Genomic DNA, 27,241 nt, shown 5'->3' with positions numbered 1-27,241 from the left:
TATGGCAATACAGAATATGTTATTAGGTTAGTTAAAAGAAAGCAGAAAAAATACAAGTACAATAAACTTAGATCTGTCAGTCTCCTTTCTGATGTGTGCTGCCCAAGCTTCCCCCCCAGCCTTGCTTCCCAGTTTCAACCTGTTCCCCGAGTTACTTGCAGTGATATAGTGAAAAAGGTACCAGATCGAATAGACCTGGGCTCCAATCCTGTGCCCTTTCACAAATTATTTAACCTCTCTGTACCTGATTCCTTATCTATACAATGGGATAATAATACCTACTCCCTCATAGTGTCATGATGATTCAACAAAACAACTTAAAATGCCCAGCTTGTGCCTGCTACACTGTGAAGCCCAATAAAAGGTTATTCTCTTCTTTCACCCTTAACTGTAGACCAACACCAGCACACCATCTTTTTGGATCTTCTAGCCCTTGTCTCAAGAGTACTGGTAGAGGAAGGAGAGAAACAGTATAGTTGAGTTCGGCTGTTTTCTTTCCTTTGTATATATTTTCATATGCATACAAAGATATATGATATATTTTCTAGAATTTGTACTGAGGTACAGAATATTAAGGCCAGGGGCAATTAAAATCATAAAAAAATAAGAAAGAATATTTTTTTAAAGTCCATGTGCTTTCTCTTTTTTGTAAATGGCAAATAAATAGTCTCATTTTTTAAACACAATCAGAAAAAATGCATTTAAATGCATTTATGCAGTCATTTAAATGTTTTCTCAATATATTTCCCCTACCAAATTTTTCCTTACAGACAAATTTAAGCAAAATATTAGAATACCAGAAAAAGAAAACCTTATAGCATTAGAATTATCCTCATTTTCATGATTTGGTTTTCTATTCCTTAAGTTAGATAAGCTTCCAAAGTGTTATATAACATAGTTGTAATTTACTGTAGTCAAGAATTATTAATTCCAATTTTTAAAACTTATGCCAGAGAAACTACCTTGGGTGTAAAAAAGGATTATAAATCTGTTTGGGAAATCGCTTTTTTTTTTTTTTTTTTGCGACAGAGTCTCACTTTGTTGCCCAGGCTAGAGTGAATGCCATGGCATCAGCCTAACTCACAGCAACCTCAATCTCCTGGGCTCAAGTGATCCTCCTGCCTCAGCTACCCGAGTAGCTGGGACTACAGGCATGTGCCACCATGCCCAGCTAATTTTTTCTATATATATTAGTTGGCCAACTAATTTCTTTCTATTTATAGTAGAGACGGGGTCTCACTCTTGCTCAGGCTGGTTTCGAACTCCTGACCTCGAGCTATCCGCCCGCCTCGGCCTCCCAGAGTGGTAGGATTACAGGTGTGAGCCACCATGCCCGGCCTGGGAAATTGCCTATTTTAAAAGGCAAATTAAGGAATAAGGTCTTGCTTTTTTGTATTGTAAAAATTATTTCAAAGTCACTATAAATAAATTAACCAACATTAATATTTTTTCTGTCTGTAGACAAAGTTAAATTATCAGTGTGTATTCTCAAGAAGTATTCCAGACAGTGAATAATAATAAAAAAAAAAATCTTCAGGAAAAAAAAAAAAAGAATATTAAGGCCTGCTTGGGCTCATATAAATTTATAAGGCTTGAGGTATGCACCCATTTCCTGGAGAAGTTGGCCATTTCTTGAGGAAATGGGAATTGACAGCTCTGAGCTATGTGCCTGGGGATGTTTATCCTGGACTTCCTGGACTGCCTAGGATTGTTTATCCTGGGCTGCCCAGGGATGTTTACCCTACGCTCATGCCCGGAACTGATATGTGAGACCAGTCACTACAGGCCCCGGTTCCTGGCCAGATCCAGGACCTCAGTGACCAGAGCATATGCCTTTTTGGCGCCAAAGCCTTCCTTTGTTCAAACCACTATGTAAACAGTATAAGAAAGTCCCCAAGCTGCCTTTTTCAGCTGCTTTTCAGCCACTTCTCAGACACTTCTTCGCTGCTGCTAACTATTTGATTGGTTTGCAATTTAAAAATTGCCTCTTCAGGCTGGGCTCGGTGGCTCACGCCTGTAATCCTAGCACTCTGGGAGGCCAAGGTGGGCGGATTGCTCAAGGTGAGGAGTTTAAAAACTAGCCCAAGTAAGAGCAAGACCCCGTCTCTACCGAAAATAGAAAGAAATTAATTGGCCAACTAATATATATAGAAAAAATTATCCAGGCATGGTGGCGCATGCCTGTAGTCCCAGCTACTTGGGAGGCTGAGGCAGAAGGATTGCTTGAGCCCAGGAGTCTGAGGTTGCTGTGAGCTAGGCTGACGCCATGACACTCACTCTAGCCTGGGCAACAAAGCGAGACTCTGTCTCAAAAAATAAATAAAAATTGCCTTTTCTTAGGTACCTCGTTGGAAAGGTCCCTAGTCACATAATCATGTTAGTTAGCTCCTTATGATTGGCTGAGGTTAAATTTTATTTCTGTCTAACATAAACATTTATCAGAAATGACCCAAGTTAAATTTGCTTATGTTTGAAATTTAAGCAAGATTTAGGTTACTTATGAGGCTTAGCTGGTTTTGTCTTCTCAGAGATTCTTCAGGCCTAGCCTCCATTTTAATTTACTTTAACAATGTACATCCCCTCAAAAATGTAAATTTCTTAGATGGATATATTTATAATCAAGGCAGTATTACATGAATAAAATCACAAAATGTGACTTCAAAAAGCTTTTATAAATAATGTAAGCTACTTCCTGTAGTCTGTAATATTAAGACTCTTGAGAGTAGTGCACAAGAGGGCCCATCTATTTACAACAGCAATAACTTGGTATTATCCACTTTTATAATTTTTGTGATTCTGGTGGCATTAAAATGGTATCTCAGCTGGGCACGGTGGCTCACGCCTGTAATCCTAGCACTCTGGGAGGCTGAGGCAGGCGGATTGCTCGACGTCAGGAGTTCGAAACCAGCCTGAGCAAGATCGAGACCCCATCTCTAATATAAAATAGAAAGAAATTAATTGGCCAACTAATATATAGAAAAAATTAGCCGAGCATGGTGGCGCATGCCTGTAGTCCCAGCCACTGGGGGAGGCTGAGGCAGGAGGATTGCTTGAGCCCAGGAGATTGAGGTTGCTGTGAGCTAGGCTGACGCCATGGCACTCACTCTAGCCTGGGCAACAAAGTGAGACTCTGTCTAAAAAAAAAAAAAAAAAAAAATGATATCTCACTTTTTTTTCTTCTTTGCGCCCCTTTCCTTTTTAGTTCTCTCTCTCTTTTCTGACGTGTAACTGGAGAATGTGTTATGAGTTTGCAAACAACTGGACTATCAGGATGCTTTTTTCCCAGATGTTCTTCCTTTGCCTTCCCTTCCCCTCTTCTCTCCCAATCCTTTCATTCCTTCATTCTTTCCTTCAAGCACTAAGCACTATTTGGAAGAGACAGACAGACAGACAGACACACACACACACACACACACACACACACACAGAATATGAACATACACAAAAGAGAACAAAAAGAAAAGAGAAGGATATGACTCATGATGTGAGCTGGTGACACATGAAGGTGGGGGAGGGAGAGATAACCATTTTGCCTGTGCTGAAGCAAGGAAGGAATGGGGAAACAGGAAGAAGAGGAAGGGAAAAGGGGGAAATCAGAAGAAACATTGAAGGCAGAGGGGAGAGGGGACCGACAGACAACTTAATACAACTTGAGACAAGACAGCTTGGCTACTGAGGTACTGCGATGTGATATCTGAATATTTATGATTTGGACAATCTTTCCATATATTTGGTAGTCATCTGGACTTTTCTTTCAGTGATCTGCTTATTTATATCATTTTTTAATTTTTTTTTTTGAGACAGGGTCTCGCTTTGTTGCCCAGGCTAGAGTGAGTGCCGTGGCGTCAGCCTAGCTCACAGCAACCTCAAACTCCTGGGCTCAAGCGATCCTCCTGCCTCAGCCTCCCAAGTAGCTGGGACTACAGGCATGCGCTACCATGCCCGGATAATTTTTTCTATATATATTAGTTGGCCAATTAATTTCTTTCTATTTATAGTAGAGGTGGGGTCTCACTCTTGCTCAGGCTGGTTTCAAACTCCTGACCTCAAGCAATCCACCCGCCTCGGTCTCCCAGAGGGCTAGGATTACAGGCGTGAGCCACAGCGCCTGGCCTAATTTTTTAATTTTTTTTTATTTTTTGAGACAGGATCTCACTCTGTTGCCCCGGCTAGAGTGCTGTGGCATCAGCCTAGCTCACAACAACCTCAAACTCCTGGGCTCAAGCGATCCGATCCTCCTGCCTCAGCCTCCCAAGTAGCTGGGACTACAGGCATGTGCAACCATGCCCGACTAAGTTTTTCTATATATTTTTAGTTGTCTGGCTAATTTTTTCTATTTTTTAGTGAGACTGGATCTCGCTCTAGCTCAGGCTGATCTCGAATTCCTGAGCTCAAACGATCCTCCCGCCTCGGCCTCCCAGAGTGCTAGGATTACAGGTGTGAGTCACCGAGCCCAGCCCCATATTTTAATTTTTCTATTCGGTTTTTTCTTGATGATTTGTGGACATTCTTGTATATTCTGATATTAATCCCTTGTTAGTTTTAATGTTTTAAATACCTCCTGTCATCTGTCACTTAACATTGTCTATGATGGCCTTTGTTGGCCAGAAAAAGTTAATCATAATACTGTAAAAGCCATCTCTCCTTTTGGCTTTATGGTTTTGTTTTTGAATTCCTATTTAAAATATGTTTGTCGGCCAGGCACGGTGGCTCGCGCCTGTAATCCTAGCACTCTAGGAGGCCGAGGCGGGCAGATCACTCGAAGTCAGGAGTTCAAAACCAGCCTGAGCAAGAGCGAGACCCTGTCTCTACTATAAATAGAAAGAAATTAATTGGCCAACTAATATATATAGAAAAAAAATAAAATAAAATATGTTTGCCTCCTTAGATTACATTAGATACTCTATATTTAGCTTTACCTTTTCCACTCATGTCTAATCTGTCTAAATTCCATTTTTGAATTTTGTGTAAGATAGGAAACCAGCTATATTTTTCAATTAGTGAACTAGCTCACTACAAACTAAAAACAAAAAAAAAAAATCTGCCACCTCTTCCAGTGCTTTGAGGGGCATATTTAGCATATATCAAATTACTATATTATACTTGAATGTATTTCTGAGCTTTCTTTTCTATTTCTTTATTTACTTATCAGTTCCTAGAAGGGTACCATACCATTTAACATGTATCTTAATAGCTAAAAGGATGAATTATTTCTCTTTGCTCTTCTTTTTCATTGATTTTCAAAGTGATTAGCTATTCATGACAATGTTTTCATTATAAATGTAAGTCTACCAACTTTTCCCCAAAGTCCAATTGGAATTTGGTTTGGGGTTGCATTGAATTTGCAAATTAATATGGAGTATATTGGTACATTTACCACATGAAATCACCCCAAATATGAACATAGTATATCTTCATTTGGTCAAAACGTCCTTTATATTTTCAAAGAGTATTAAAATATGCTCTGTAAAATCCTGTACTTTCTGTGTTAGGTTGTTTCCCGGAACCTTTTAGATTTTGTTGTTATTTTAAGGGATATATTATTTCCTATTTTATTCTCCAGTTTGGCATAAAGGTATCAGAATTTTTTAATTGTTGCTGTTGATCATAAAAGTAGCAAGCTTTCTGAACTCTATTTTTTTTACAGTTAAAAGAGTATGTATAAAAACTTTTACTTTTTAATGTAATTTTTAATACAAGACATCTAAAATCTTAGATAAACTGTAAGTTGATCCTATTAGGAATAAAATATGGCACAGATTCCAGGAAACAAGGAATGTTTTTTTGTTTTTGTTTTTGTTTTGCATTTAGGCTTTTCGGTCACTGTGCAATGATTATTCCTTTTCTCATCCTTCTTCATATATATTTTTTTTTTTTTTTTTTTATTTTAAGTGGACGAGGCTCTGGGGCCCCAAGAGCAGGGGCCCCGGAAGTCGCCCCATATATTTTTAATTTCAAAATGTTAAGGGAGTATAAATGTTTTTGGTTACATGGGTTGCTTTTTTAATGCTTGAGTCATGGCTATAGGTGTATCCATCACCCAGGTAATGTTCATTGTACCCATTAGGTAGGTTTGTGCCCCTCCCCTCCTCCCCCGTTTGATTTCTGCTGAGCTTTATTTCCCTCTGTGCACATGTGTGCGCATAAGTTAGTTCCAGTTTAATGACGAGTACTTGTGGTGTTTGTTTTTCCATTATTGAGATACTTCGCTTAGGAGAATGGTCTCCAGTTCCATCCAAATTGTTGCAAAAGGTATTAATTCATCTTTTTATGGCTGAGTAGTAACTCCACGGCATACATATACCATATTTTATTAATCCACTCATGAATGAATGGGCACTTGGGTTGTTTCTACATCTTTGCAATTGTGAATTGCAATTGACGTTGAGCATTTTTTCATATATTCATTGGCCATTTGTCTATCTTCTTTTGAAAAGCTTCTGTTCATGTCTTTTGCCCACTTTATTTTTTATTATATATTTTTTGAGACTAAGTCTCGCTTTGTTGCCTGGGCTAGAGTGAGTGCTGTGGTGTCAGCCTAGCTCACAGCAACCTCAAACTCCTGGGCTCAAGTGATCCTCCTGCCTCAGCCTCCTGAGTAGCTGGGATTACAGGCGCAAGCTACCATGCCTGGCTAATTTTTTGTTTCATTTTTAGTTGGCTGGCTATTTTTTTCTATTTTTCGCTCTTGCTCAGGCTGGTCTCGAACTCCTGAGCTCAAGCAATCCACCCGCCTTGGCCTCCTAGAGTGCTGGGTTGCCCACTTTTTAATGGGGCTGTTTGTTTGGGGTTTTTTTCTTGCTGATTTGCTCAAGTTATTTGTGGATTCTTGTTATTAGCCCGCAATGATTATTGATTTTCCAAGGACAATAAGAGTCAAACACTAGCGATAAGGAGACAAGAGAAACATCTTTTATTTCTTCTAAAGAAGTAAAAATATGTAAAATTTTTTACATTTCTCACTCATAAGGTTTTTAAACTCTTAAAAATGGAATTTCCTCTTTTCTAAGCACACGCCATCTTTAAAAAAAATCTTAGCAATGTACATTTGCACTCAAAGAAAAACATGCAGTGCCAGTCTTTGGACAAAATTCTGCATTAAAAACACCACACAACTTTCTGCATATATGTTCCCTCTTTATTATTTAAGGACTCCAAACCACAAACATTCAGTTCACTGTTTCTTATTTTCATAGGAAACACAGAACCAATGATGTCTTTTTACTACAACTATTTCCTAATAGTTGAGCAACAGTCTCCTTCTGCTTTATTTTAAAGTACTCTTGGCCGGGCGCGGTGGCTCACACCTGTAATCCTAGCACTCTGGGAGGCCGAGGCGGGCCGATTGCTCGAGGTCAGGAGTTCGAAACCAGCCTGAGCGAGACCCTGTCTCTACCAAAAATAGAAAGAAATTAATTGACCAACTAAAAATATATATACAAAAAATTAGCCAGGCATGGTGGTGCATGCCTGTAGTCCCAGCTACTCGGGAGGCTGAGGCAGGAGGATTGCTTCGGCCCAGGAGTTTGAGGTTGCTGTGAGCTAGTCTGATGCCACGGCACTCACTGTAGCCTGGGCAACAAAGTAAGACTCTGTCTCAAAAAAAATTAATTAAATAAAATAAAGTACTCTGTTTACTTTGCTGATATAAGGTACAACTAGAATTCAGTAAAACTTGAGGATACAAGTGGCAGACAAAGGATGGAAGAGACATTCTTAAAGTCTACTTTGTGCCATAAACTTTGGGGAAAAAAATCACACAGGAAAAAAAAAAAAACCCTCCGATTTTATCAATGTACTCTTTAAAAGAAAAGTGGTCTTTAAAAAATTTCTGAAAACAGCTTAATGTGAATCAAGTGCAGTTCCTGAGTAACTGCAGTAGTCTTTTTAAATATACATGCATATATATACATATATCTCTATACACACACATGTATGTGTGTGTATATATATATTTGCAATTTAGCTCATTTTGGTTCTGCCTTAATTTATCTCCCAGCATTTAGTTGAATCACAGTCCCTTCCTTCCTTTCAGTTTCCAACGTACAAGTACAATAGCATCAGCTTTGGGAGTCGGCATGGTGCAAATGTTTCCTAGGACTCTTGTGTAGTCAATCATCTGCTTGTCTGTCAGGCTAGGATTCCAGAGGCACTGCAGGTCATAGCTCCTGCAATCTTGCAAAACCTGTGAGCACCTGGCCACCTCACATTTTTTTCATCACGCACCATGACTATCACATGTGGAGCTTATTATAGGCTGTCTGAAGCATCCCTTCTATGAGTCTTACCAAATTTGTTCTTAAATACTGTCTGTGAAGTTTTTCTTTGCATGAGCAGAGCTTTGTAACTTGGAATCATTCCAAATCCCTTTCATTTTCACTACCTTTTCTTCTAGGAATGGTGTATTAACAGGAAAGCAGGACCAAAATGTTGTAGAGGTTCTCCAACAGCTGTGTACAAAGGTATACAGCCAGTCAATTCAGACTGACTATCATTTGGCCCTGTCTGGCTTATGACTTGCCATGCTCCTCTCTGCATAAGTGCTCCTCCCGGTGACAGCTCTGTGATGGTACTACTGATAGTGCCACTTGAAAGAACCTGAGTTAATGTGGGTGTATAAGCTTCCATTTCTTGTCTAATACTTTGAAAAGAATTAACAATGTCCTGACTCGGTACATACATAGTGACTGGATTGGAGTTGGACCATGGTAATATCTATCTAACTTTTTAAGGTTTAATGCAATCTTTTTTGTGGAATTATTTTTTCCCAAGTCTTCATGTTCAATGGACTCTTGAAACTTTGACTTTTGACTTCTGGCTAAAAGCAGTCTACATCTGGAAATCTGGAATTTCCATCCATGCTGTTGGGTTCACTATATTGTTCATTTTGTGCTTCTTGTTTCTTGAGTCCTGCTGCCAGACCATGATGGCACTGTGATGGTTAAACATTTTGATGATGGCAGCATTATCATTCTCCTTTATTGATTTAGAATTGGAAGTAGATGGCATAGAGGAAATCCCATAGTCCTTATCTAATGGTTTGTCTTCCAAAGCTAAATCTATTAGTAGTAGGTTTTTCACTCCTAATGAATCCATTGGTTTAACCATTTTTCATCTATTTTGGCACATTCTGCAAAGAGACCCTTTGACCCTGTATTCAGCTGGTCTCTGTCAAATAATGGGACTGTCAAAAAAACATGTCCAGAATTCCTTCTCGATCATGTTGTGGAGAACATTTCTGCATGTTTCATTTTTATTGCTGGATAGATCCTAAATATGGACTCAATTATATCAAAGGTTAAATTATATCTCACACCATTACAAACCTTGATTTGGGGCTGAACATCACTCAGAAATGCTTCAGAAATGCCAACATCCTGCTTATGATTGGGTGTGGAAGAACTATCTGTTGCATTCACATTTAAAAGATTGACCCACTAGCACTCTGGGAGGCCGAGGCAGGCGGATTGCTCCAGGTCAGGAGTTTGAAACCAGCCTGAGCAAGAGCGAGACCCCGTCTCTACTATAAATAGCAAGAAATTAATTGGCCAACTAATATATATAGAAAAAATTAGCCAGGCATGGTGGCGCATGCCTGTAGTCCCAGCTACTCGGGAGGCTGAGGCAGGAGGATCGCTTGAGCCCAGCAGTTTGAGGTTGCTGTGAGCTAGGCTGCCACCACAGCACTCACTCTAGCCTGGGCAACAAAGTGAGACTCTGTCTCAAAAAAAAAAAAAAAAGATTGACCCAGAATACCTCAGCGCTGATCACTTGACTAACAACGAGGTCTTTGTAAAGCTGAAACAAAATGGGATCTTCTTACAGCATTCTGTTTTTATCTTTCAGTTCTTTATTTGCTCTCCTCTTCAATTTGGGCAGCAGCTGCTGAAGAAGGTCCTTTACTGCATCTCACTCTTTCACTGCTGTGATTTGATTAGAAAAATGAACGTTAGTTGTGTCTCTTGTATGCAGGACCAAGTGAAGTTGAATTTCAGCTTTCCTTTGGGACTGATTTTCTGGCATTTAATATTTGCATACATATGGCTCATCATAAATATACCTTTGCCTTCAGGTGCCCAAGCAATGCTTTCTGCCATGAGGTGTAGAGCTCTATCGTGCCTTTTTTTTTTTTTTTTCTTGAGACAGTCTTGCTTTGTTGCCCAGGCTAGAGTGAGTGCCATGGCGTCAGCCTAGCTCACAGCAACCTCAAACTCCTGGGCTCAAGCAATCCTCCTGCCTCAGCCTCCCGAGCAGCTGGGACTACAGGCATGCGCCACCATGTCCGGCTAATTTTTTCTATATATATTAGTTGGTCAATTAATTTCTTTCTATTTATAGTAAAGATGGGATCTCGCTCTTGCTCAGGCTGGTTTTGAACTCCTGACCTCGAGCAATCTGTCTGCCTCAGCCTCCCAGAGTGCTAGGATTACAGGCGTGAGCCACCGCGCCCCGCCCATCGTGCTTCTTTAGATGGTACCTTCTTTACAATCAGCAAAACTTCTTCAGATGAAGTTACCATAGTGGCTAGAAGGTACAAGTGGCTAGGAGGTACAGCTCTGGGCAGGAGTATCTAACTGGGTTGGATCTGGTTGAGTTTCATCGCACTTTTCAGAGCTGCTGCTGGGAAGAGTTTGAAATCCAGTGGCCACAGCAGTTGGTACCACCTCTGTTATTCCTGAACTCTCTTATTAGTTTTCAGAATATGACTGTTTATTCTATTAAGTTTTATCTGTTAATGATTATATTGTCTGCAAGTAATGAAACGTATCTTTCTTTTTCAAATTCCTACATTTCCTATGCCTTTCTTTTATATTGGTCTTATAATATTGGCCACAACCTCCCAATACTACATTAAATCATAGTGGTGATAGAGGATGCCTTTTTGTTAATAGGATGGCATTATAGGTTTTCCATTAATTATGTTCTTTGCTATAAGTTGTAAAATATATCAGGTCAGGAAAATTCCCTCCTACTCCTAATTTTTTAAAGAAGAGTATTATTGAGTTTGACCAGATGGAAAAGAGGGATGGGGAGATAGAGCCATCAACCAAAGAAGCATGTATAGAAATAATGAAGTTAAGTGATTAATTTTTTGCACAAATTATAAACTGGCTCTAAGTACAGAACCATGAAAATGTCAAGCACTTACTGCATATCATGCACTTTCATGGGTATTGTAATAGTTTATTGATTCACTACAAAATTCAGCAAAATAAATAGCCTTAACCCCATTTTATATATGAGGAATTAGACGCTCACAGAGTGGGACTTGTGCAAATATTGCACAGCTAATCTGTGGCAGATCAGCAATTCAAGGCAAGGTCTATATCAACTGAGAATCTCATGCTTTCTTTTTTTAAAAAAAAATCTCCACTCTAACCCATGATGCTCTTTCAACTACACTCTGTTACCTCTCAATTCCAAAAAAGGAGCCTCCAAAAGATAATGATTACATTATAGAGATACTTGCCTTACTCCATTGCAATGATTGCTTTCAAGAATGCTTATTAGGTTTTATGAATTCTAGAGTATTTCAAAAAAGGTGGTGTTATAAGTTTATACTCACACTTTATATTCATGTCCATGACAGATGAAATCAAAAAAGAAATACCTTATGATAGTTTCAATTTCAATTTTAAGGCAGCCCACTGATACTATCACTGAGATAAGCATGCTGATTCAATGCCACGTGGCCAGTGTTTTAATCTTAAGGTCAGTGTTCCGATCTTATACAACAACAAGAAGGGAAGGGATCAAAGGAGGAGAGATCCACTGTAAAAGTAAATATAAGAAAAAGGAGAAGGGGAAAGAAGTGAAAGAGGAAGAAGAATGGAAAAGAAAGAAGTACTATGGTAGAAGGAAATATGTCTTGCATAAGTGTGAGATGGCTTGGGGGAAATGGATGGAACAAGATGACACTGCCAGAATAATGTGTTCTCTGCTCTGATAGATGACAAGGGACGCCAATATGACCCCTAAAATCTTCCCTAATTGCTACAGGAAATTCTACATGAAGAAAAACAGCCATCAAGTAGTCCTAAATGTAAATATCCAAAGTCATCCAAACATCCAGATTTCCTGCCCTGACAGGGGACAGAAAGAGGGAAGCCTTGGCTGGGCGTGGTAGCTCACGCCTATAATCCTAGCACTCTGGGAGGCCGAGGTGGGTGGATTGCTTGAGGTCAGGAGTTCAAAACCAGCCTGAGCAAGAGTGGGATCCTGTCTCTACTAACAATAGAAAGAAATTAATTGGCCAACTAATATATATACAAAAAATTAGCCGGGCATTGTGGTGCATGCCTGTAGTCCCAGCTACTCGGGAGGCTGAGGCAGAAGGATTGCTTGAGCCCAGGAGTTTGAGGTTGCTGTGAGCTAGGCTTACGCCACGGTGCTCACTCTAGCCTGGGCAACAAAGTGAGACTCTGTATCAAAAAAAAAAAAAAAAAAAAAAGAGGGAAGCCTTGTTGGTAAAGGTTCTACCAGGCGAGGACTGGTAGAGGAGGTTTCTTTTACCTGAAGCTTCTGGTCATTCTGCAATCAAACGAGAATCCAGAGCTGACACCAGAGCAGGAAGCTGAAACCTGTAAGCCAGAGAAGGAAAAAAAAAAAAAAAGTTCTTTGAGGTAATCAAAATGAAAGGCTTTGAAAAGCAGGTGTGGAACTGGCTTCAGCATGCCAAGGAGATGAGGGTAGAGAACAGACAATCAAAAGAAAAAATAGGGTGGAATCTGCACAAAGGCCTAAACAGCACTGCTTTTTGCAGCTTGATTTTATAGGCCCACTACCGCAGTATGAGGCACAGAGACTTTAAAAGGGCTGGGACAGGGCAGACAGCCAGCCACTTCCAGTTATGGCATTAAAAATAAGGCAAGGGTCTGGCCGGGCGCGGTGGCTCACGCCTGTAATCCCAGCACTCTGGGAGGCTGGGAGGCCGAGGCAGGCGGATCACTCAAGGTCAGGAGTTCGAAACCTGCCTGAGCAAGAGCAAGACCCCGTCTCTACTATAAATAGAAAGAAATTAATTGGCTAACTAAGATATATATACAAAAAATTAGCCAGGCATGGTGGCGCATGCCTGTAGTCCCAGCTACTTGGGAGGCTTGAGCCCAGGAGTGTAAGGTTGCTGTGAGCTAGGCTGACGCCACGGCACTCACTCTAGCCTGGGCAACAAAGCGAGACTCTGTCTCAAAATAAATAAATAAATAAATAAGGCAAGGGTCGTGAAGAAATAAAATCTTTCTGTAGCAGAATGTAGGAGTCTGTAACCTATTTAATACAATTTTATGATGCCATCACTGTGTTGCTCTAATTAAATGCACCTTAGAAAAATTTTACCTATAGTGACCATATTTTGTGAACCAAAAATCAAGGCATGCTAGTATACATTTGTCTTACATAGCATTAGAATATTTTTAAATAGAACTAACTTTAAAAATTCAAGATGTATTTTTTATCATATTTATAAGTCTATACACATAGCATTTAGAATTTGATTAAATATGGTATTTGTGATCATTTTAATTAAAAAAAAAACTGGGCATCAGGCTTTTAGTTTAAAAGCTAAAAGTTATTTCTAAAACTGTTTTTTATAATAAAATGAGGTTTGGTCTACATGACTTCAACCTAGAACATCTTCCCCTAAAATATTATATGCCATGTACAACCTAGAGATTCTTTACTGAAAAAATGATTTTAACAATCTGTTTTAATTTTTCTCTAATAGGTGATACATGCAGATGTCTAAAAATTCAAACAGCACAAAATGATACTCAGTAAGTCTCCCTCTCATTCTAATCTCCCAGTCCTCCTCTCCATAAAAATAAAATGTGTGGATGCAATCTAGCACAAATCTACTATAGAAATCTAAAACTCCACTTCTCAAAATACCTGGAGCTTGGCCTCCCCCATGAAGTCATTTAAGGAGCAAAATATGTGAGAAGAGAAGAGACAAACTTATCAGCAAATACAGAGCATATAAACTAGCTTATTCAAAGGGAAAACAGAAAGTTGGGTGCTTTTTTTCTTAGCTACCAGATTCCATTCCTGATTACCTCTTCGATCCAGTATACACTCCTGAGTCTGGTTTCTGTATGTCCTTTGCTAGGAATTGGCCCCTTGACCTCTAGGCCACTCCTTTCCCCTCCCCACCAGGATACCCACACAGGAAAGGGACAAGCTGGGGCTCTCTCCTCACTGGAGCCGAGCCCACCAAGAGACATTGCGCTGACTTGGAAGGCTCCCCATGGTATGCCCACTGCAGAAACTGCCGAGATCAAGGGAGTCATTCAGAAAACTGCTCAACCAAGGCTTTTCAAAGCATTTGCTACGCACTTGCACAGACAAGACTGGGCCTAAAGTTAGTCGCCACAAGATGAGCACCCAAAATCCTTTGTATTCCTTTCTCTTAAGCCTCAACACTTCACTTCAGGTTAGGAAATTTTAATTGGTGGACGGAAAACAAACGACCTAATTTACTCTTTTTAAATTAAGCATTTTATTTTGAGATAATTGTAGACTCACGTGCAGTTGTAGGAAATAATACAGAGAGGTGCCTTGTACACTCCACCTGGTTTCCCCAATGATAACATATTGCAAAATTGTAGCACAATATCATAATCAGCATATTGACATAGATATAATCCACTAATCTTGATCAGATTTCCCCAGTTTTACTCATGTATATGTCTGTGTGTGAGTGAATTTGCTCTATGAAATTTTATCACCTATGTATATTTGTATATCCACCACCACAGTCAAGATACAGAACAGTTACATCCCCACAAATAACAACTAATCTGTTCTCCACCTCTCCTTCTCTATAACTTTGTCACTTCAAGAATGTTATATAGGCCAGGTGCAGTGGCTCACGCCTGTAATCCTAGCACTCTGGGAGGCCGAGGCGGGCGGATTACTTGAGGTCAGGAGTTCGAAACCAGCCTGAACAAGAGCGAGACCCCATCTGTACTAAAAATAGAAATTAATTGGCCAACTAATATGTATAGAAAAAATGAGCCGGGCATGGTGGTGCATGCCTGTAGTCCCAGCTACTCGGGAGGCTGAGGCAGGAGGATTGCTTGAGCCCAGGAGTTTGAGGTTGCTGTGAGCTAGGCTGACGCCACGGCACTCACTCTAGCCTGGGCAACAAAGCAAGACTCTGTCTCAAAAAAAAAAATAAATAAAAGAATGTTATATAGATGAGATTATATAGTATGTGACCTTCTGGAGTTGGCTTTTTCTACACAGCATACTTCTCCCCAAAATTCATCCAGATTGTTGTGCATATCAATAGTGCATTCCTTTTTATCTCTTAGTAGTAGTCTATGATATGGATGTACCACAATTGGTTTATCCATTCAAGAGTTAGTAGACATCTGTGTTGTTTCTGCCTTTCAGCTATTAGAAATAAAGTTGTTATGAGCATTTTCATACAAATTTTTATGGGAGTATATGTTTTTCTTTCTCAGATATAAATGCTAATTCACTTTTCAACTTTGCTATTTAGATTTAGAAAGACAACAAGTGATATGAAAGTATTTCACATGCACTGAATTCACTTGTCAAACTATTTGTATGAAAGACTAGCCCATCTCTACCACAACTCGAAGTATAACCCCTTAAAAAATATGTTTAAAGAGGTGAAGTGACTTGTTGAAGGAAAATCCATGAGAAGAACACAAGTGTCCTAATCTTAAATTGCTTTCACCTTCCACTAGGTTACCATATAAGTTCTAGTCCTATTAATACATCAGATAGAAAGGGCAATGAAAATCCCACTAGAAATGATCTTATTTTGCTAGGTGAATGACTATCCCATAAACAGGTCTTGATACAGGGATTCCAGGATACAAACAGTAAAAGGAAACAAAGGGATAATTCTTCCTTAACAATATCATCACTGCATGACTTCACATATTTAATACTGATTCTAATTATATTCTCAGCAAATCAACATTGGCCAAAAGATTTAGAAAACTTCTTCCAAAACAGAATACTTCAGCTCTTTTTTGTATTAAAAGGACAGTATATTTGTGGTTAGTCAAACATTTATAATAAAAACTATTGGTAATTTTTGACTTTATGTCTGACAGAACACAAGACTTAGCTACCATTAAATTGTGTTTTTAATTGACTGGCAAAGTAATATGTTTAATAATTACAAAAAGTATAATTAGGAAGCATCCTCAGATATTTTTTAGGCAGAAAATAACTATTACCATTATTGTTTATGCCTCACTTTACCTATAGAGAGGACATAGTGGAAAAAATATGGGCTTCGTAATCAGATTTGAATTCTTGCTCTGTGTGACATTGCTCTAGTCAGATAACCCCTCAGAATTTTAGTTTCGGAAATTTATAAAATGAAAGTTAATTATCCACACCTTACAAGGTTTTCTGAAGTATTAAATGAGATAACATTGGTGAAATTGCTTAGCACAGGGTTTGGCATGTTGTCAGGTGCCCAATAAATGTCAATTCTTTTTTTTTCCTTTTTTTATTTAATTATTTCTTATCACATCAACAGGAAAATGTCAATTCTTGTTAAGCAGAAATGGAGACTTTTTTAATATTCCAAATACAAGAAGACCATGAAGGACAAACCTAAGTGTTTTAAGTTTCTTCGGAAATGGTCAAAACATTATGTTCATCGATAATATTGTCAGCTTTTCAGGATCTGTGTAACCTAATGATCATTTCTAGGCCATACAGGTGTGACAAGAAGGAGACTATTAGTCACCAAAAGTCAGGAACAGCCAGAGTAAGAGACCAGATTAGACATCCCAGGCAGTTACATAGGTCCTGGATCCTGAAGGCAAAGAGCCCAGGTTTTTAGGTGTGTTGAGAAAGAAGAAGTGGTGTGAGCAGCATAGAGTGAGAAAGAAAGAGCGTGAGAATGGAGGGTGGAAAGAGACAGAGATTTGAACCATGGCTGTGGAGACTTTAAGGGGGTGGATAAGAGAAGAGAAATTTACTCAAGCTTTATACTGTTTGATGTGCTGTGTAAACCTGCATAATGCCCCTTTAAGAAAATCTACAGAAAAGATTCTCTTTAAGAAAAAGCCTTTCGAAGATGAATTTGTGTTTTGACTCTTTGCCAAGACAGGACCACAAGGGGACCTAACTTCTAACAGTTTGCACAGGCCTAATGCAACTTGTTTCCCATTGCATCTCTCAGCAGGAGCGATTGCTGATTAATTGCACATTGCCTGGACCCTAGGAAACTTGGAGCCTTTGCGTTTTCTAAAACACATCTAAAAATCTCAGGGGGAGCACCTAATCTTTTCAACCCATTCCTTTCCTGGAAAGTAAGGAGAAGGGGTGAGAAGTTCTTGATTTGACCTGAAGTGCGGCTAAGTTTTGAAGTCAGCAAAGCTTGGCTTTAAATTCCAGCTCTGTCACTTACCAGATGTGCTCAAGTGATATACTTGTCTCAGCCTCAGTTTTCTCATCTGTAACCTGGAATTCAATTGATGGCTTGATCATCGACAGAGTTACTCAGGCCAACAGCTTGTAGCTGAGCACTGAGCCACCAAGCTCCCGGTCAGCCCACAGCCTCCTGGCATGTCACCTACCAGCTGGTGTTCCCTGTGCTCTTAGAGGAAAGTAGAACTGAACTAAGGGGCCATGGAGCCAAGTAGAGTGGCAGGAGGAAAACTATTCTGTGTTGTTGAGGGGGCTGCAGAGATCCTTGACCCTGCTGGGGGCTAGAACCATGTCCAAATTTCTGGGCCAACTCAGCAAAACCCAAGAGGTCAACTGCAAGCCACTGGGGCATAGTTTTACTTGTGAAACAGGAAGTGGTGCCGTGTGGGGTTGAGAACGAGGGAGGGTTGGAGAGGGAATGAGAAGGGGAACTGTAACTCATCAAAACCAGAAAGGTTTGGCCTTAAAAAACATATTTACGCAAGAGACTTGTCCAGAAAACTGTGGTTTACTTAGTTCACAATCACTGTAGAGATTTCAGAACAGGTGGAGTGTTGGGTGCACCAGTCTTTCCCATCCCAGAAGCTAGGCCAGCTGCTTTTAGGTGGGAAAGTAAGAAGTAGAAGTGGGACTCAGGCAGAAGAGGACATAGGTAGGCTACCACTGCAGTTGACTTCTATGGATGAGATTGGAAAACCCAGCTTGAGAAAGATGGACCCTCAAATTCTACTAAGAGGTGCCTAGACTGCTACTCACTTGCTCTCTTACTGACAGAGACCAGGATATTTTTGCCCTGTGGTTTAATCCATCCTTGGATCATCTGTTGATCCTAGCCCTAGATATAATCCACTGACCTTTATAGCTAACATAAAGCCCAGTTTTACTCATGTATATGTCTGTGTGTGAGTGAATTTGCTCTATGAAATTTTATCACCTATGTATATTTGTATATCCACCACCACAGTCAAGATATAGAACAGTTACATCCCCACAAATAACAACTAATCTTTGGAGGGACTTCCAAAGGTCATCAAGATCTTGAAGCAGGCCTGGGCCCTAATACAAGGCAGAAGAATGCTGAGCCTACTTGTCAAGATCTCCAGGGAACCACAATGCTCTTGGTGGTTTATGGAAGTGTTTAATGGTTCCTCCCCATCCTGATCTTCCAGCCTTTACTTTCTGCAATTTAAACCTATTATCTTTTATTTGGCTTTTCTAGAAGTGAAGAGAAACTATAGTACACATTCCCTAGGATAAATGCAAAAATTATCTATGCCTATAAAAATAGTGTCATTAATGCAACTAAGGCTCATAAGATATACTGCGGACAACAGGAAGGACTTCTTAGGTTATATTCTAAATGAAAAGAAGAAAGATGACATAAGTAGGATGACCGTACATAATTTGTCAACCAAATCAACAACCACCAATGTTTTCAAGTTGGAGAGGATGGAAAATATATGGCTAAAAGGGAGCTGAATGCCACAATAAATGAGGTATTGGTAAGAGAATGTATAGCTGTTTTAAATTCATGCCTTCTTTTGTTAATTCATTCCATGTGCATTTGTTGAGCACCTACTTTTTTTCAGCTGCTGTGCTAGGTGATGCTCACATCAGCAAGGTATATATGGTGTGGTCTCTTCCCTTGAGCAATAATTTACAGAGAGGTGGAGGCACATACACAAGTAAGTTGGGCCACATGAAAGTCAGTGCTCTGATGTATAAACAAACAAAATATTATAGAAGTTGAAGTCTCCAAGCCCATATCAATAACATTTTAAGATATTAAGACTTTATAAATATAATTTTGAAAAAAAACCTTATTGATGGTAATCTTTGAGAAATTATAAAGAACTAAAGAATTTTTTTATTTTTTTATTTTTTTATTTTTTTTTGAGACAGAGTCTCACTTTGTTGTCCAGGCTAGAGTGAGTGCCGTGGCATCACCCTAGCTCACAGCAACCTCAAACTCCTGGGCTCGAGTGATCCTTCTGCCTCAGCCTCCCGAGTAGCTGGGACTACAGGCATGCGCCACCATGCCCGGCTAATTTTTTATATATATATATATATATATATACATATATATATATATATATATATATCAGTTGGCCAATCAATTTCTTTCTATTTATAGTAGAGACGGGGTCTCGCTCTTTCTCAGGCTGGTTTTGAACTCCTGACCTTGAGCAATCCACCCGCCTCGGCCTCCCAAGAGCTAGGATTACAGGCGTGAGCCACAACGCCCGGCCTAGTTGTGTGTTTGTGGTGATGCTGGTGTAGACAAACCTACTGCACTGCCAGTTATATCAAAGTATAGTCCACACATTTATGTATAGTACATAATATTTTATAACGATAATAAACAACTATGTTAGTGGTTTATGTACTTACTATACTTTTTATCATTATTTTAGAGTGTACTCCTTCTACTTATAAAAAAAAAGTTAAATGTAAAATACCAGGTCCTTCAATAGGTATTCTAGAAGAAGGTATTGTTATCATAGGAGGTGACACCTCTAGGAATGTTACTGTCCGTGAAGACCTTGCAGTGGGACAAGATGTGGAGGTAGAAGAGAGTGATCCTGACCCCGTGGAGGCCAAAGCTAATGTGTGTGTTTGTGTTTTAATTTTTAATAAAAGGTTTAAAAAGTAAAAATAAAATTTAAAAATGAAAAATAGAAAAAAAAGCTTATAGAATAAGGATATAAATAAAAAATAAATTTGTACAGCTGTACAGTGTGTTTTAGGCCAAGTACTGTTACAAAAATGTTAAAAAAATTAGAAGTTTATAGAGTAAAAAAGTTACAGTAAGCTAAGATTAATTTATTATTCAAGAAAGAAAATTTTTTAAAATAAATTTTTAATATAATTTATATTCTTTATAAATTTAGTGTAGCCTAAGTGTACAGTGTTTTTTTGTTTGTTTGTTTGTTTGTTTTTGGTTTTTTTTGAGACAGAGTCTCGCTTTGTTGCCCAGGCTAGAGTGAGTGCCGTGGCGTCAGCCTAGCTCACAGCAACCTCAAACTCCTGGGCTGAAGCAATCCTCCTGCCTCAGCCTCCTGAGTAGCTGGGACTACAGGCATGCACCACTATGCCCGGCTAATTTTTTCTATATATATTAGTTGGCCAATTAATTTCTTTCTATTTATAGTAGAGATGGAGTCTCGCTCTTGCTCAGGCTGGTCTCGAACTCTTGAGCTCAAATGATCCTCCCGCCTTGGCCTCCCAGAGTGCTAGGATTACAGGGGTGAGCCACCGAGCCCGGCCTGTACAGTGTTTTTAAAGTCTACCATAGTATAATGTCCTAGGCTTTCACATTCACTCAGCACTTACTCAGTGACTCACCCAGAATAACTTCGAGTCCTGTAAGCTCCATTTATGCTAAGTGCACTACTCAGGTGTATCATTTTTATCTTGTATACCATATTTTTACTCTACTTTTTCTATGTTTAGATATTTTTAGATACATAAATACTTATCACTGGGTTACAATCATCTATAGTATTCAGTACAGTACCATGCTGTACAGGTTTATAGCTTAAGAGCAATAGGCTATACCATATAGCCTAGGTGTGTAGTAGGCTACACCATCTAGGTTTATGTGAGTACATTCTATGATATTTACATGAAATCACCATAACGATGCATTTCTCAGAATGTATCTCTGTGGGCCGGGTGCGGTGGCTCACGCCTGTCATCCTAGTACTCTGGGAGGCCGAGGTGGGCGGATTACTCGAGGTCAGGAGTTCAAAACCAGCCTGAGCAAGAGCGAGACCCTGTCTCTACTATAAATACAAAGAAATTAATTGGCCAACTAATATATATAGAAAAAATTATCCGGGCATGGTGGCGCATGCCTGTAGTCCCAGCTACTCGGGAGGCTGAGGCAGGAGGATCGCTTGAGCCCAGGAGTTTGAGGTTGCTGTGAGCTAGGCTGACGCTATGGCACTCACTCTAGCCTGGGCAATAAATCGAGACTCTGTCTCAAAAAAAAAAAAAAAAAAAAAAAGAATGTATCTCTGTGGATAAGTGATACACGTCTATATTTATATCATAGCATGTACCACATTCTACCATGTGTAGTAGCCATTGTATGCAAACTCTCTCTTAAGAGTCTGTAAGGGACAGGGACCATATCTTCTTTATCTTTGTATATACCAAATATATATTTGGTATATACCAAATATATGTTTTGTATACATTTGGTATATTTGTATATACCAAATAGAGTGGGTGAACACAGTACAAGTTCAGCAAGTACAAGCTGAGTAGATTTTCTTCCCCAGCTCACTTTAAAGATAAACTTCTTAACCATCAGAGATTGTCCATATCAGAATGATCTGCCTTTGAGATACCAAGCTCCTGACACAGAAAATGTTCAAGCAGGGAGAGGGCAAGCATAGAGGGAATTCCTGTATTGGTTGGAAGGTTGGTCTAAAAGTCCACTAATGGCCTTTCCAACACTGAGTGTATGGTTTTAGAATTATGCTTGCAGTCTCAAGAGACAGCACAATATAGTGGCTGAGAGTATAGGATCTGGAGCCAGACCACCAAGGTTTATCTCCTGACTATGCCACTTATTGATTTTGTGGCCTTGGACAAATATTGCACCTCTCAGAGCCTCAGTTTCTTTGTCTGTAAAATGAGGATAGTAATTGTACCTACTGCATAGTTGTTATGATCCCCATCAATAAGAGTTCACTTGAGCCTGGCTGGATTCATAACTCACAGCATTACTGTGAGGGTCAGAGAAATGACAGCCAGTCTTGTGATTGTAAAAGAACAAAAGCTCCTTCAAATCAGGCATATCTAAGTTCAAATCTTGGTTCTGCCTGATATCATGTCTCCTTGGGGAAGTCAGATCACATAAGCTCAGCCTTATCTGTAAAAGGCAATTAGAATCTCACAAGGTTATTATAAGGATTAAATATGGTGATGTAAGCAAAATTTATAGTACATAGTCCTGCAGTTACTGTTACTATATTTACCTGTGTTCAATATGTATTCCCTCAAATGTGTGTGGACATTATTCCATGTCTATAACGTACCTCATGAAAGGAAGCCAAAAGAAGAAGATGTAAAATAATGGTTTGTCTGCAAACAGAAGTTCACATTATCTCGCCCCCACTTCAGAATTCAATATTTACCTGAATGAAATAATTTTTACCCTTGAAAACCACTTTTAAATCACTTTCAAAACAAGACTGATAAAGAGTTGCGAAGATTGCCCTCCACGCACACACAAAATTCACTGTGTAATGGAGATCGTTTCATTGCCTTGTGTATCTTATATATTGGCAAATGTGGGTAGTCTCTCCTCATTGGTCCTTCCCTCATCCCTCCCTGTCCCCTTAACACTTAGGGTGATGATAGGCATTAATTAGTCTCATTTCTAAGAAGCGCCTAGCCCAAAGTCATAGGCTATGTGTGTAATGCACTTGGGAATAATTGGGAGATGATGAAAGAACTAAAAGGACTAGAGATGGCTAGTTTGGAATAGAGCAGGTTCAGGGGCTGTATTTTGGCAACCACCATCCCCCATTCATTGTTTCTGCAGAGGCTCTTATTCCAGGCCTCTGTAAAAGAGAGGACAACTGCTTCTTCAGTCTAGACCTTTAAGGGAAGACAGAGAGGGGACTAATAGCCAGACAGATTCTAGCCTCTCTAGCAAGAAGCACAGGCATCACTCTCTAGCTAGGCCTTGATTCCATCACAGAGACAGGCCCTGAGCCAGAAAACTCCATGTAATCCTAAAATTCCAACCTATAATCCCGACAAGGGGATGGAAGGCCCATGACAAAACCCCAGCATAGTCCCAAGTAACCTGCCTTTAAGGAGAGAATGTACCTGTGGTTCTCAATCCTGCCTGAGCAGCAAAATCATCTAGGGCTCCTGCATCCTGTCCCAGAATTTGCTCTTTAAGCCTCAGGTGTGCAGCCAGCGTTGAGAACCCAGCAGTTTTCAAACAATAGCATGAATCAGAAACACCTGGAAAGCTTGTTGAACCATGAGTTGTAGAGTCCCACACAGTATTCTAAAAGGAGTTTTAGATTCACTTGATCTGGAGAGGAGCCCAAGAATCTGAATTTCCATCAAGTTCGCAGGTGATGTTGATGCTACTTGTTCCAGGGACCACACTCCGTAAACAACTGGCATAACCTCTCTAAATTTGGCCTTGATTTCTAACAATTCCCACGGCCTCTTCCTTAGTTTGCTCCTGCACCAAATCATCGCTGAAGAAGTAACTAGCCCCAATTTCTACCCCATGAATCACTACAGAAAGCAATCAGCTCATAACGCTACCAAGGTCGCCACGGCTTAGGCAGAGGGTCACACACACATACACACCTTAACCCACCTGCTTAGCAATGTAAATTTTCTCCTGAACACTGTTACCTCCAACAACCTCTGGCCTCTGGGACCTACGTAATACAGAGTGCACAGATCCCTAAGAGGCCAAATCAAATAATTTTCCAGTAGGAGATAAGCTTGAGTCTGAGAACAGAAGCCTAACCTTGTCACATTCACAAGGGTCATCCTGCCTCAGGAAAACTTCTGAGTTCCTTTTCCAAGGCTGATGACCCATTGCGTTGACCAGTATCCTTCAAAGGCATTCCAGAACTTGTTATAAAGGGGCAGAGACTAAGGAATTGTGGACAGGAGGCCTGGTGAGGGTTTTTGAAAAACAGGACTTGATGACTCATACTCAACTCATGACTCACATACATGAGGAGTGTGACACTCGTTCACAGAATGCCTTACACCATCTGTGAAAAAGCACTCTAAGAGTCTCACTGGAAAGCTTGCTCCTGGCATCTCTGGGGTATGGTGAAACCCAATCAAAACCCACTGCAGTGTTCAAAATAAAAATAACTCGAAACTTCCATATGTTATCTTAGAGAGTGTATTATACTGAGCATGGAGGTACATTTTAAAGCACAGTAATAATTTGCACAGCAGATTCTGAATAGTAGTTACAGCAGCACCTATCTTAGGACGTATTTGGGGATCCCAAACTCTTAAGAGCTGCTTAAATCATTGGGTATGAGTGGAAAGGTGTAAACAGCAGGGAGCAGGGGCTTGTTGTGTAATATGAAAATAAATACTAGTCCACCTCCAGGTAACACCATTGTCTATGGTGGAATTTATGAAGTGAGTTACTATAAGGGAAAATGCATCTGTATAGGCAATAGGTTTCTTAGGGCAAACTAAGATGGCTGCCACAGTGTTTTTTCCTGTCCCCCTCCAGCAAGCTAGTCTTCCGGTGAGGCATGAGTCAGCACATTTACGTAACCAAGGTGTTATCTCCTGTGTGAACCCATGTGATCACACTTTTGCTTGGCACGTTGCCACTATTGTTCTGAGCCATATATAAGCACTTGCCATATTCTCACTGCATGCAGCATCACCCCAACAATAAGCAGTATGTCTCATCTGCATGCTGCCACTCGTCTCTTCTTTCAGTTCCTGGAACCTGCTCCTGTACCCTCATTGGCCACAGAGCTCCCTCCCCACAGCTACATCAAAGAGAAAAAATATTTTCTTGATCCCCCCCAATCTCTAGCAATGCTATCTATTTCTTGGTACCATTCTGGAAATCCAATGACTTCTTTCCCTAATTCCCTGTACATTGCTGGGATGCAATCAAGAGTCAAGGAAAATGAGCTGGGAATGGTGGCTCATGCCTGTAATCCCAGCCCTTTGGGAGGCCAAGGTGGGAGGATCACTTAAGGCCAGGAGTTCAAGACCAGCCTGGGCAACACAGTAAAACACCATCTCTACAAAATATAAAATAAATTTTAAAAATTAGCCAGGCATGGTGGCACATGCTTGCAATCCTAGCTACTGGAAAAGCTGAGACAGGAGGATTGCCTGAGCCCAAGAGTTTGAAGTTACAGTGATCTATGATCATGTCACTGCACTCTAGCTTGGGAGACAGAACGAGATCTTGTCTTTATAAAAAGGAAAACCACATACCTGTGAGAAGCTCTTGGTACATATTCCTGTTACTTCTCCTTCTGTAGTCAGATTTTCTGTAAAATAAAGACCTTCTCTCTTGAGAACCTTCAAAACCTCAAGACGATTGCTCTTAGCTCTTAGGACATGTGACCAAAAGCAAAAAGCATTTTCTTCCTCTTCAGACTTTTATCTTTTTTTTTTTTTTTTTGTAGGTACTGGAGGAGATTCTTCAGAAGTGCCAAAATCCTGCTTGGTGTGGGTTGTAGAAGCAAACACGTTTCTAATGAGATTTCACCTTCTGCCCATCACAAATGCCTTCGGATTTCTTGTTCCCTGAGAGCTCTTAGGTTTGGTGAACTGGTTCAAGCTGTGTTGGGAACAGTTCCACCCAGTGTGTCTAGAATTGCACATATGGAGGGGTAGAAAGAGGACTGCCTTTTGATTTTTTGCTTCCCCAAACCAGTTTGCTTCCTGAAACCAGTTTGCTTCCTCTACATCTAGGTCCCAGCTATGTTCAAACCTTGTGACCAGGCTAGGCTATCTGACCCTACTTCCTTCTCCCTGTGACCCTTTCATTCTACAAACTTGGCTGCCTATTTGAAGGGATTTTCCATGTTGTCCTTTTATTTTGGTTTAGGGTACTGAATTTGTTTTTTCCCCTAAAATGATAGCCAAGAGAAACTTTTGAGGAGCGTGAATCTCGAAGCCACCATGCTATCAAGAACTGATTTGAATGGGTAAATTCACACCTAACAGATGCAGTGTGCACTGTCTGGGGGATGGGCACACTTGTAGTCCTGACTCAGGTAGTGCAAAGACAATTTATATAACCAAAGTGTTTGTACCCCCATAACACTCTGAAATAACAATAATAATAAAAAGAATTCATTTGAGGCAACTAATAAAGGGTGAGAAAAAGAAACATCACAAAAACACATTATAGGCCTGGCGCGGTGGCTCACGCCTGTAATTCTAGCACTCTGGGAGGCCGAGGCGGGCGGATTGCTCGAGGTCAGGAGTTCAAAACCAGCCTGAGCAAGAGTGAGACCCTGTCTCTACTATAAATAGAAATAAATTAATTGGCCAACTAATATATATAGAAAAAATTATCCGGGCATGGTGGTGCATGACTGTAGTCCCAGCTACTCGGGAGGCTGAGGCAGGAGGATCGCTTAACCCAGGAGTTTGAGGTTGCTGTGAGCTAGGCTGACGCCACGGCACTCACTCTAGCCTGGGCAACAAAGTGAGACTCTGTCTCAAAAAAACAAAACAGGAGGATCAAGATGGCGGACGAGAAACACCGCCAGAAAGAGTGTCTCTGCAGAAAAGACAGATTCTAGCAGAAATTAGAAAAAAGAAGCAAGAAGGCAAGCATACTGCAGACGAGGGCCGGAAGGAGGGGTACCCGAGACCCTGGCAGACTCCACGGGAGGAGGCTGCAGAGGAGAACTGGAGGCTGAGACCGCCGGAGCAGCCCGGAGACCAGCGGGAAGGGTAGGTGGATAAATCACCTTTCCCCTCCCCTGCATTTGGGACTGCTGGTGGGCTCCCCAGAGGGTGGAGAGACCTGCGGACACCAGCCCAGAGACGGCCGCCGCCAGCTAGCGGTGAGCCTGTAGCAGACGTGGCACCAGACTCCCAAATCCCTCGGGGCACCTCTGTGTGCACAGACCCGAGCCGCGCGGCAGGTGCCATATTGCCTCCTTCTCCCCTCCGCCGACCCTACCTGCGGCTGCCCAGAGAGACAATACAGCCACCAGCCAGAGGCACCTCCAGGGAACGGGACCATCCCATTTGGGACCCTACAGCTGACTCAGGGGAACTCAGACTGTGAGCTCCCTACCCGCCAGCCCTCCCAGGT

General features: G+C 40.5%; 1 protein-coding gene, 1 long non-coding RNA gene and 1 pseudogene across 5 annotated transcripts in view; 1 reads left to right on the top strand and 2 right to left on the bottom strand.

The window, feature by feature from the left end:
• Positions 1 to 25,614, bottom strand: part of LOC105866162 (toll-like receptor 13) — a 49,122-nt gene extending 23,508 nt beyond the window's left edge. For 3 of the 4 annotated variants that reach the window (XR_012916027.1, XR_012916026.1, XM_075999533.1), the window contains exons 1-2: positions 25,399 to 25,614; positions 12,514 to 12,581 (exon numbers count right to left, since the gene is read on the bottom strand). The gene's annotated coding sequence lies outside the window, so the exon portion shown is untranslated. Of the gene's footprint in view, positions 1 to 9,756; positions 9,924 to 12,513; positions 12,582 to 25,398 lie in introns of all 4 variants that reach the window. The other variant, XM_075999532.1, reaches the window with a different exon arrangement.
• Positions 3,606 to 25,682, top strand: LOC142865934 (uncharacterized). Its single transcript, XR_012916028.1, has 3 exons — positions 3,606 to 3,677; positions 13,724 to 13,772; positions 25,593 to 25,682. It is a non-coding gene; the product is annotated as an uncharacterized LOC142865934 (long non-coding RNA).
• LOC105866163 (general transcription factor IIH subunit 1 pseudogene) lies at positions 4,121 to 10,519 on the bottom strand (annotated as a pseudogene).
• Positions 25,683 to 27,241: the final 1,559 nt, after the last annotated feature.

The sequence above is a fragment of the Microcebus murinus genome, chromosome X (genome assembly GCF_040939455.1).
Source record: "Microcebus murinus isolate Inina chromosome X, M.murinus_Inina_mat1.0, whole genome shotgun sequence".
In the NCBI taxonomy this organism is placed as follows: domain Eukaryota; kingdom Metazoa; phylum Chordata; class Mammalia; order Primates; family Cheirogaleidae; genus Microcebus; species Microcebus murinus.
This window is presented reverse-complemented; position numbering and strand designations above follow the sequence as displayed.